Here is a 9,263-nt window from a genome sequence, read left to right as displayed (position 1 = left end):
ACATGATCACACTGTAACACACTGCACTGTTATACATGATCACACTAACACACACTGCACTGTTATACATGATCACACTAACACACACTGCACTGTTATACATGATCACACCGTAACACACACTGCACTGTTATACATGATCACACTGTAACACACACTGCACTGTTATACATGATCACACTGTAACACACACTGCACTGTTATACATGATCACACTAACACACACTGCACTGTTATACATGATCACACTAACACACACTGCACTGTTATACATGATCACACTAACACACACTGCACTGTTATACATGATCACACTAACACACACTGCACTGTTATACATGATCACACTAACACACACTGCACTGTTATACATGATCACACCGTAACACACACTGCACTGTTATACATGATCACACCGTAACACACACTGCACTGTTATACATGATCACACTGTAACACACACTGCACTGTTATACATGATCACACTGTAACACACACTGCACTGTTATACATGATCACACCGTAACACACACTGCACTGTTATACATGATCACACCGTAACACACACTGCACTGTTATACATGATCACACTGTAACACACACTGCACTGTTATACATGATCACACTGTAACACACACTGCACTGTTATACATGATCACACTGTAACACACACTGCACTGTTATACATGATCACACTGTAACACACACTGCACTGTTATACATGATCACACTGACACACACTGCACTGTTATACATGATCACACTGTAACACACACTGCACTGTTATACATGATCACACTGTAACACACACTGCACTGTTATACATGATCACACTGTAACACACACTGCACTGTTATACATGATCACACTGTAACACACTGCACTGTTATACATGATCACACTGTAACACACACTGCACTGTTATACATGATCACACTAACACACACTGCACTGTTATACATGATCACACTGTAACACACACTGCACTGTTATACATGATCACACTAACACACACTGCACTGTTATACATGATCACACTGTAACACACACTGCACTGTTATACATGATCACACTGTAACACACACTGCACTGTTATACATGATCACACTAACACACACTGCACTGTTATACATGATCACACTGTAACACACACTGCACTGTTATACATGATCACACTGTAACACACACTGCACTGTTATACATGATCACACTGTAACACACTGCACTGTTATACATGATCACACTGTAACACACACTGCACTGTTATACATGATCACACTAACACACACTGCACTGTTATACATGATCACACTGTAACACACACTGCACTGTTATACATGATCACACTAACACACACTGCACTGTTATACATGATCACACTGTAACACACACTGCACTGTTATACATGATCACACTGTAACACACACTGCACTGTTATACATGATCACACTAACACACACTGCACTGTTATACATGATCACACTGTAACACACACTGCACTGTTATACATGATCACACTGTAACACACTGCACTGTTATACATGATCACACTGTAACACACACTGCACTGTTATACATGATCACACTGTAACACACACTGCACTGTTATACATGATCACACTGTAACACACACTGCACTGTTATACATGATCACACTGTAACACACACTGCACTGTTATACATGATCACACTGTAACACACACTGCACTGTTATACATGATCACACTGTAACACACACTGCACTGTTATACATGATCACACTGTAACACACACTGCACTGTTATACATGATCACACTGTAACACACTGCACTGTTATACATGATCACACTGTAATATACTGTGCCATGTCTACTGTGTATACTCTATAATAATGTATCATATGTCATTACCATACTGTTTATCCAAGTATATGTTTAGATTGCAATTTAGACTGTACAGGCTGATTACAGACTATATATAGAAGTATTTAAATTTGTACATTACATATTCTACTGCAATGTCTGGAGCTGTACTCAAGAATTTCACTCACTTCTACATGTGTGGATGGTGATGTGACAATAAAGTGATTTGATCTGATCTGAGTTAAAACTACAGACAGCTGTTTACAGACACCAAACTCCTGAAATATCACCTGTGTGCTGTTTATTTTGTGGGCATGTACTCCAATAATACAGCATAAATATTTTAGTTTGTAGTGTTTCAATTAGAACTCCATCACCATATCATACAAAAATAATAATAAACATAATTTATTTAGAGTAAGCGCTCTGTGTGCTGCCATTGTCCAGTATAAAGTCCACTATGATTAACTCATGTTAATAATAAGAATATGAACAATAAAATAATTACAACACAGGACAGCTGTTCTAACTGTTAGATAAGCTTTATTTCAACTCCACTGATCAAAATGTTTGCTTACAGTTGCCTTTTAGTCCTACTGCCAACACGATTTTTCCATTTTCAGACAGTTCACATTTATCTATGACAAGAAGCAAGATATGCCACAAATGATCTAAAAGCACACCATCAGACTGAGCTTTGTCCAGCAACTTCCATGTACATTAGTGTCTTAAAAATCAATTTTAGCCACAGCAGTATGTCAGAGCTTGAGATGCATTTCCTCAAAACACCTGGAATCAGTTATAAATGTTGCCTGCACAGACAAAACAAGGACATTTTAAGACACATTGAGGCCATTTCTGTCAAAAATGAACACACTTAAATTAATACACTAGCCTTCAAAATAAGGGATGTACAAAACAGAAAAGAAATATATAAAAGGTGGACACTTTATAGCCTTGCTAAGGCCATAATAATATATATAGTGGGGTCCAAATGCCATTTTTTTTCTAATTTAATACATTAATTTATTTTACAGATTATATTATTTGACAACAACTTGAAGTCAAATCTTTGAAATTTATGCTTTCTGAGTTTCTAGCATTTAGCATGTTGCCTTTTTTGCTTTAAATGAGTGTGTGCATGTGAGCTGCATGGACACCACAAGTTTATGCAAAACCTTACAAGTCATTTTAGATCAAATGCATCAGTGTGTCACTTGAACACATGCTTCAGTAAAAAAGATCAGACATGAGGAAAATCTGACCTTTAAATAGACACCTAGAAAGAGTACAGAATCTTAAATTAACTACTGTTTACTTTCTATATTTTAAATAGGAAAAAATGCAGTTGAAGAAAAATCCCAGATTATTAATGTGGTCACAGAATTTGTTGTTTTACCCGAGTTGGTTTCTTCAAGTCTTTTGTTTTGCGGTGATTGAATGAATCTGACATTTGACAAATTCAGACTTTCAGCATGTGAAATGTTAAAAAAAACCTGTGAGGGTGGACTAATGCAAATTTTGAGAAATTTGCAAAATTAAGAGATGACTAGAGCACAAGCCTCCATTCAAGAATATTGAGGATTAATATTATTATAATTATTATATATATTATAAAATTGTTGTCTAGATACTTGTCATGAAAACCAGTCGGGAGTTTGTGAGAATGATGTCTAATGTCACGCGCTTTGGTGCCTTTTTGTAACATTGCTAATGAATAAATGACATATTTTATGCGCCAATAGCATTAGCGCTAGCAGCTAATGCTAATCGCTAATGCCAATCGCTAGCTTGGTCCTGCTGACTGAAACTTTCTGTTGGTGTTGACTTGTTAGTTCAATTATTATCTTGATGTGTGGTTTGCGGGCATTCCAGTTTCGGGGTGCAGCTAAATATATATATTTTTCTTTTTTTTAACTTTTGGGTACTGATGGACGGACAAGCAGAGAGTCGAGCTGCTTCTTCTTCTTCTTCTTGTTTAATGGTGAATAACTCCTTAGGATCATTATCGCCACCTACTGTACTGGATGTGAAGTAAGTTGACATAGGTGATGAGTCTGAAATTTGAGAAGGGGATATTTTGGTGGATGTTCCGTTTTCCTTCCAATCTATGGCGCACTCAGTTCACATGCTCATGCTAGCGCTGCGTGTTTAGCTCCTCTAACACTCACAATTAGCTCTTCATGCCCCAGATTAGGTAGAATACTCCCATCCACACATATTATCATCTAGATCCTAAACCTGGGTCATAAATATATACTGTATTTAATCAGTGCTCTGTATACCTGTTCACGTTGTCTTTCCCCACTTCACTCTCATGGTGGAAGTGAGACTCAGATGGTGTCTTCATGCTTCTGATTCACTGAAGACTCCTGGTTTATGTCATCTGTAGTGGGCAGGGCAGGGGTCCTTGATCTCCACGATTGAGAACCCTGTGCTAAAATCAGGATGTGAACAAAACATTTCCTCTAAGGTACATAGTCTCAAGGTCAGCTTGCAAACCTAAAAGCCATACAGATGTCAGTGAAGGTAGTCACAGTAAGCTCCCTGTTTTACAGTTGTTCATGTTAAACAGCATTTTCTCAGGTTCTCCCAATGCATGTCGCACTACTCTGTGGTTGTTGTTGTTTTGTTAAATCTGGTATTTACTTTATTTCATGTTGTGTAAATTCAGGACCAAGTGCATTTTGGAAGAACTGACTGTTCATGAGTGTGTGCATATAATAAAAAATCTCCTTCCTTTTATTCTTGTGCTGGGTGAAGTTGCATTTCAAAATGCATAATTACACAATTCATATTTTACCTGTAATGCATAGGAAATGCCTAGTTCCTGACCAGAAAATGGGAGTAAATGTAACTTTCAAATGTGACTAGTACATTTAGAAAAACAAAGTAGGGTCCACTCAAAGTTAAGTAATATGGAAGCTTTAAAAAAAATTAGGTTTAAGTTTCAATAAAAAATACACTTTTAAAACTCTCAAAGTTAAGTAGAGCAAACCCAAAACAATGACTAAGGAAATGCAGAAATTTAGAGCAAGAAGTATTTCTTACATATAGAAAATTAAGTAATAAATACAAAGACTAGTCTTACTTGAACTACATAATTATTTTTATTAGGTAGATCAGGCTGAATATTTTTATCAGAGCAGACTGGTTAAAAAATAATTTAAAAAATAATAGTAATAATAATATAGCCACCTTTAGAAAATGTGGATTCAAACACATTTCTTATTCTTCTTTAAGCAGAAGCGTTCCTTCCGCCCATGGCTACAGGGGTGGCGGTTGACCACGGGGCCTTAAGCCGAGACCATTCAAGGTCAGTGACCGGCCGCGAGCCAAGGCCGAGCTCCCTCCTTCCTTGGGAATGGTTAGATGTCTCCTGTAGAGCTGGTGAAGTGGAAGGCGTGTTAGTCGCACGGCAGACCATTTGTAGTGCCCGTGCCAGGCTTCCTCCTTGTCTGGCCGAATGACTCGGTCATCTTCTTACCACTCACGCGTAACCCCACCGGCGCCCTCAGGTAGCGTGGGATTTGAGTGGTGTAAGGCTCCCATGCCTTCTGTCTATGCCCTTAAGGAAAAAGCTCTACCGCTTTCGAAAGAAGTTTGCCTCGCCGGTCTGGATGTGGTGCGCAGTCGTGCCGACAAAAACCTGATCACTCACACGTACAGGAGAGGCCTGGCAGAGGTGCCGAAATAGCTCAGTTGGGAGAGCGTTAGACTGAAGATCTAAAGGTCCCTGCTTCGATCCCGGGTTTCGGCAGCTGGAGGCAGTGTAGTCCACCAGCACAGTTCCGCAACTTATGCCTCAGACTTGAAAACAGCAAAACGTGGAAATAGTGCAGGATAAAGGTCTGAAAGCCCCCTGGTCCGAGACGAGAGCAGAAAAACTCGGATACTACAGAACTCTTAGGTTCTTGTTGAACGCTTAGCCTGCACCCTTCAGTTTACATGACCGCATGCCTCAATACCTGCCTACAAATCATTGAAAGGTACCCTCCTAGTCCGCACGCCATTAGAAAACCCCTGCTTTTGACAAGGCTCCTTGGAAGCGCTGCCACCTGACGAGGTGGCCGAGAGGTTAAGGCGATGGACTGCTAATCCATTGTGCTCTGCACGCGTGGGTTCGAGTCCCACCCTCGTCGTGCGTGTGCTTCCCCTTTACCGCTATGCGCCACACAGCAGCAACTGAATGCTCCCCCAGACAGTCGTGCAGCATGAAAACAACAGTGATCCGACTACTTTGAAAATCGTGCAGTGTGAACTCGGCATAAGTGTTTCACAACCTTGGGCTGCATTCCCATGCTGGTTGGACACACATGCTGTAAGTTCATATGAACAAGCCGCCTCAACAGGAGGTGGAGGATATGGACCGCCAATCCACGTTTCAAAATTAAGCTCTACCCCACCCCACAACTTCAGGCCCAGTATAGAACACACACACACACGTATACATAAAATGTTTTTTCCCCATGTTATGAGACTAATTTAATGTAATGCTTTCTTTCCGCTTCCAGGAATCAAAAACGAAAACAAACTGGAAAAATAAAGAAAACTGAAGAGCTGACTAAGAAGCAACATGAAAAGAAAAAAAGACAGTGGTCAGTTATTTTTTAGTGCCATGGTAAAATGCTTCATGTTTTTTAGGTAAACGTTGAAATGTTGTCCTGTTTATTTATCTTTTAATGTTTTTCTTACACAAGGTATAAGAAAAAGTATACAAGGCTCAGTATAAATCTCAGACTAGTATACTTATTATCATTACCCAAATAATTAACCTCATTACCGAAACCTATATATCATTACCGAAACTCATGATTATTAGATGTTAATTTAATTAATAGAGATATAGTACTTTGATTTTAAATGCATGTGCAGAATCTTAAAATGATGTTCTCTCAGGTTTGTCACGTCATTTTGAAAAAATGTCAGGTTTCTTCAAAATATAAAGAAAAAATGTTTGTAAATTGTGGACGGTGTTGCGGTAATGAGAGAAATCAGTCAAAATTTAAAAAACTGTTAAATTAAAAATAAATATTATTTCAGAACTTGAAGTAACTGTGCATGACTATTAATAATCCATTTTTAAAACTGTGAAAATGTATTTGCTTTTCTATCAGTGTTAATGTTTTCACAGTGTTGCAGTAATGAGATTTTTTAGGACTTTTGGAAATTATGTTCAAAAAGGTGTTAAATGGTAAGTAAAAGTTTTTAAATTAATGTTCACAAACACTCCAGACTTTGTTGCTAATGTCTAAAAAAAAAAAAAGTTAATTTAAGCATTTTTAAAATTTTCATGTTTGAAATTTTTAAAACCAAGATTTCGTGAGAATCACCCAGATATGTGTGTAAATGTTTGTAGAGGAAGTGCTGGAGTATGCTGTAAAAACATCGATTTTAAAGTACTATCCGCTGTCGTCTGCACTCTGCATGCTAATCTTTGTTTTAAAATTGTTCTTCTGATGTCTGAAGGTCCAGAGAGTGCTGAGGGTAAACCCATGGGCTTGGAATCGAAGTACAAGTGGGTTTTTAGAACAGAATGCACTCTTTATATGAGGTGTCTGCTAAGACCTATATTTTGTAAAGGTGTATGATGTATTCTGTGTGTGTGTGTGTGTGTGTGTGTGTGTATGATGTATTCTGTGTGTGTGTGTGTGTGTATGATGTATTCTGTGTGTGTGTGTGTGCATGATGTATTCTGTGTGTGTGTGTGTGTGTGTGTGTGCATGATGTATTCTGTGTGTGTGTGTGTGTGTGTGTGCATGATGTATTCTGTGTGTGTGTGTGTGTGTGTGTGCATGATGTATTCTGTGTGTGTGTGTGTGTGTGTGCATGATGTATTCTGTGTGTGTGTGTGTGTGTGTGTGCATGATGTATTCTGTGTGTGTGTGTGTGTGCATGATGTATTCTGTGTGTGTGTGTGTGTGTGTGTGTGTGTGTGTGCATGATGTATTCTGTGTGTGTGTGTGTGTGTGTGTTAGGCACCTGTTGGAGCTGTTAAGGAGGACAGCGGTTCACGGTGAGAGTAACTCTTTGCATATCATCGGTCCATGTGGATCTGTTAAAACCATGGTACAAAGATGTCTGTGTGCTACTTCTATTAGGTTAGGATACATACTTTACACTAAGCTGTTGTGTGTGTGTGTGTGTGTGTGTGTAGCTGCTACGTTGTGCTCTGAGAGAGCTGCTGGACTTGCAGGAGGTGAAGATGAATGTCCTGCAGGTTCACCTGAGCAGTGAGTGTTGTGTAAAAGAGCGTGTGTTTAAAAGAGGCTGCTGGTTTAAGTCACGGCTCCGTTCATGGCCGCGTGTCTCGTGCAGGTCTGCTGCAGATGGACGACCGGATCGCTCTGAGAGAGATCACACGCCAGCTTCAACTGGAGAACGTCGTAGGAGACAAAGTGTTGGTGAGTGTGTTCCAGTATTCCTGGAATTCTCGAGTCGTGTATACAGCTGGGACGTTACAGGAGCGGCAACATCACATGATTCAAAAGAAGTGAATGTGAGAGAAACTTGGGAGTGATATTACTGTAACTGATAACCCAGTCTGTCTGTCTGTGCACCTGTCTGTCTGTCTGTCTGTCTACCTACCTACCTACCTGTCTTTCTTCCTGTCTGTCTTCCTGCCTGCCTACCTGTTTGTCTGTCTGTCTTCCTGTCTGCCTGTCTGTGCACCTGCCTGTCTGTCTTCCTGCCTGCCTTCCTGTCTGTCTGCCTGCCTGCCTGTCTTCCTGTCTGTCTGCCTACCTGTCTGTCTTTCTGTCTGTCTGCCCACCTGTCTGTCTATCTTCCTGCCTGTCTGTCTGTCTGCCATTACCTGTTTGCCTGTCTTCCTTCCTTTCTTTCTTCCTGCCTGTCTGCCTTCTTGCCTGCCTGTCTTCCTGCCTGCCTACCTGCCTGTCTGTCTTCTTCCCTGCCTGCCTGTCTGTGCACCTGTCTGTCTGTCTGCCTGCCTGCCTACCTACCTGTTTGTCTGTCTTCTTGCCTGCCTGCCTGTCTGTGCACCTGTCTGTCTGCCTGCCTGCCTGCCTACCTGTTTGTCTGTCTGGCTGTCTTCCTTTCTGTCTGTCTTCCTGCCTGCCTACCTGTTTGTCTGTCTGTCTTCCTGTTTGCCTGTCTGTCTGCCCACCTGTCTGTCTATCTTCCCGCCTGTCTGCCTTCTTGCCTGCCTGTCTTCCTGTATGCCTACCTGTCTGTCTGTCTTCCTTCCTGCCTGCCTGTCGGCCTACCTGTCTGTCTGTCTGTCTGACTACCTGGCTGTCTGTCTGCCTACCTATCTGTCTGTTTCTCTGTTTGTCTGCCTGCCTACCTCTCTGCCTACCTGCCTGCCCACAAGCCTGCCTATCTGACTGCCCGTCTATCTGCCTGTCTACCTGTCTGTCTTCCTCCCTGTCTGTCTGTCTGCAGGTGATAAAAGCAGCAGT

At 40.7% G+C, this 9,263-nt stretch overlaps 2 non-coding genes across 2 annotated transcripts; both read left to right on the top strand.

Moving 5' to 3' along the window:
• Nucleotides 1-5,529: 5,529 nt before the first annotated feature.
• On the top strand, nt 5,530-5,602 carry trnaf-gaa (transfer RNA phenylalanine (anticodon GAA)). Its single transcript has one exon. It is a non-coding gene; the product is annotated as a tRNA-Phe (tRNA).
• A 300-nt stretch (nt 5,603-5,902) lies between these two features.
• Nucleotides 5,903-5,984, top strand: trnas-gcu (transfer RNA serine (anticodon GCU)). Its single transcript has one exon. It is a non-coding gene; the product is annotated as a tRNA-Ser (tRNA).
• Nucleotides 5,985-9,263: the final 3,279 nt, after the last annotated feature.

This window comes from Hemibagrus wyckioides, unplaced genomic scaffold (genome assembly GCF_019097595.1).
Source record: "Hemibagrus wyckioides isolate EC202008001 unplaced genomic scaffold, SWU_Hwy_1.0 Contig14, whole genome shotgun sequence".
NCBI lineage: Eukaryota > Metazoa > Chordata > Actinopteri > Siluriformes > Bagridae > Hemibagrus > Hemibagrus wyckioides.
This window is presented reverse-complemented; position numbering and strand designations above follow the sequence as displayed.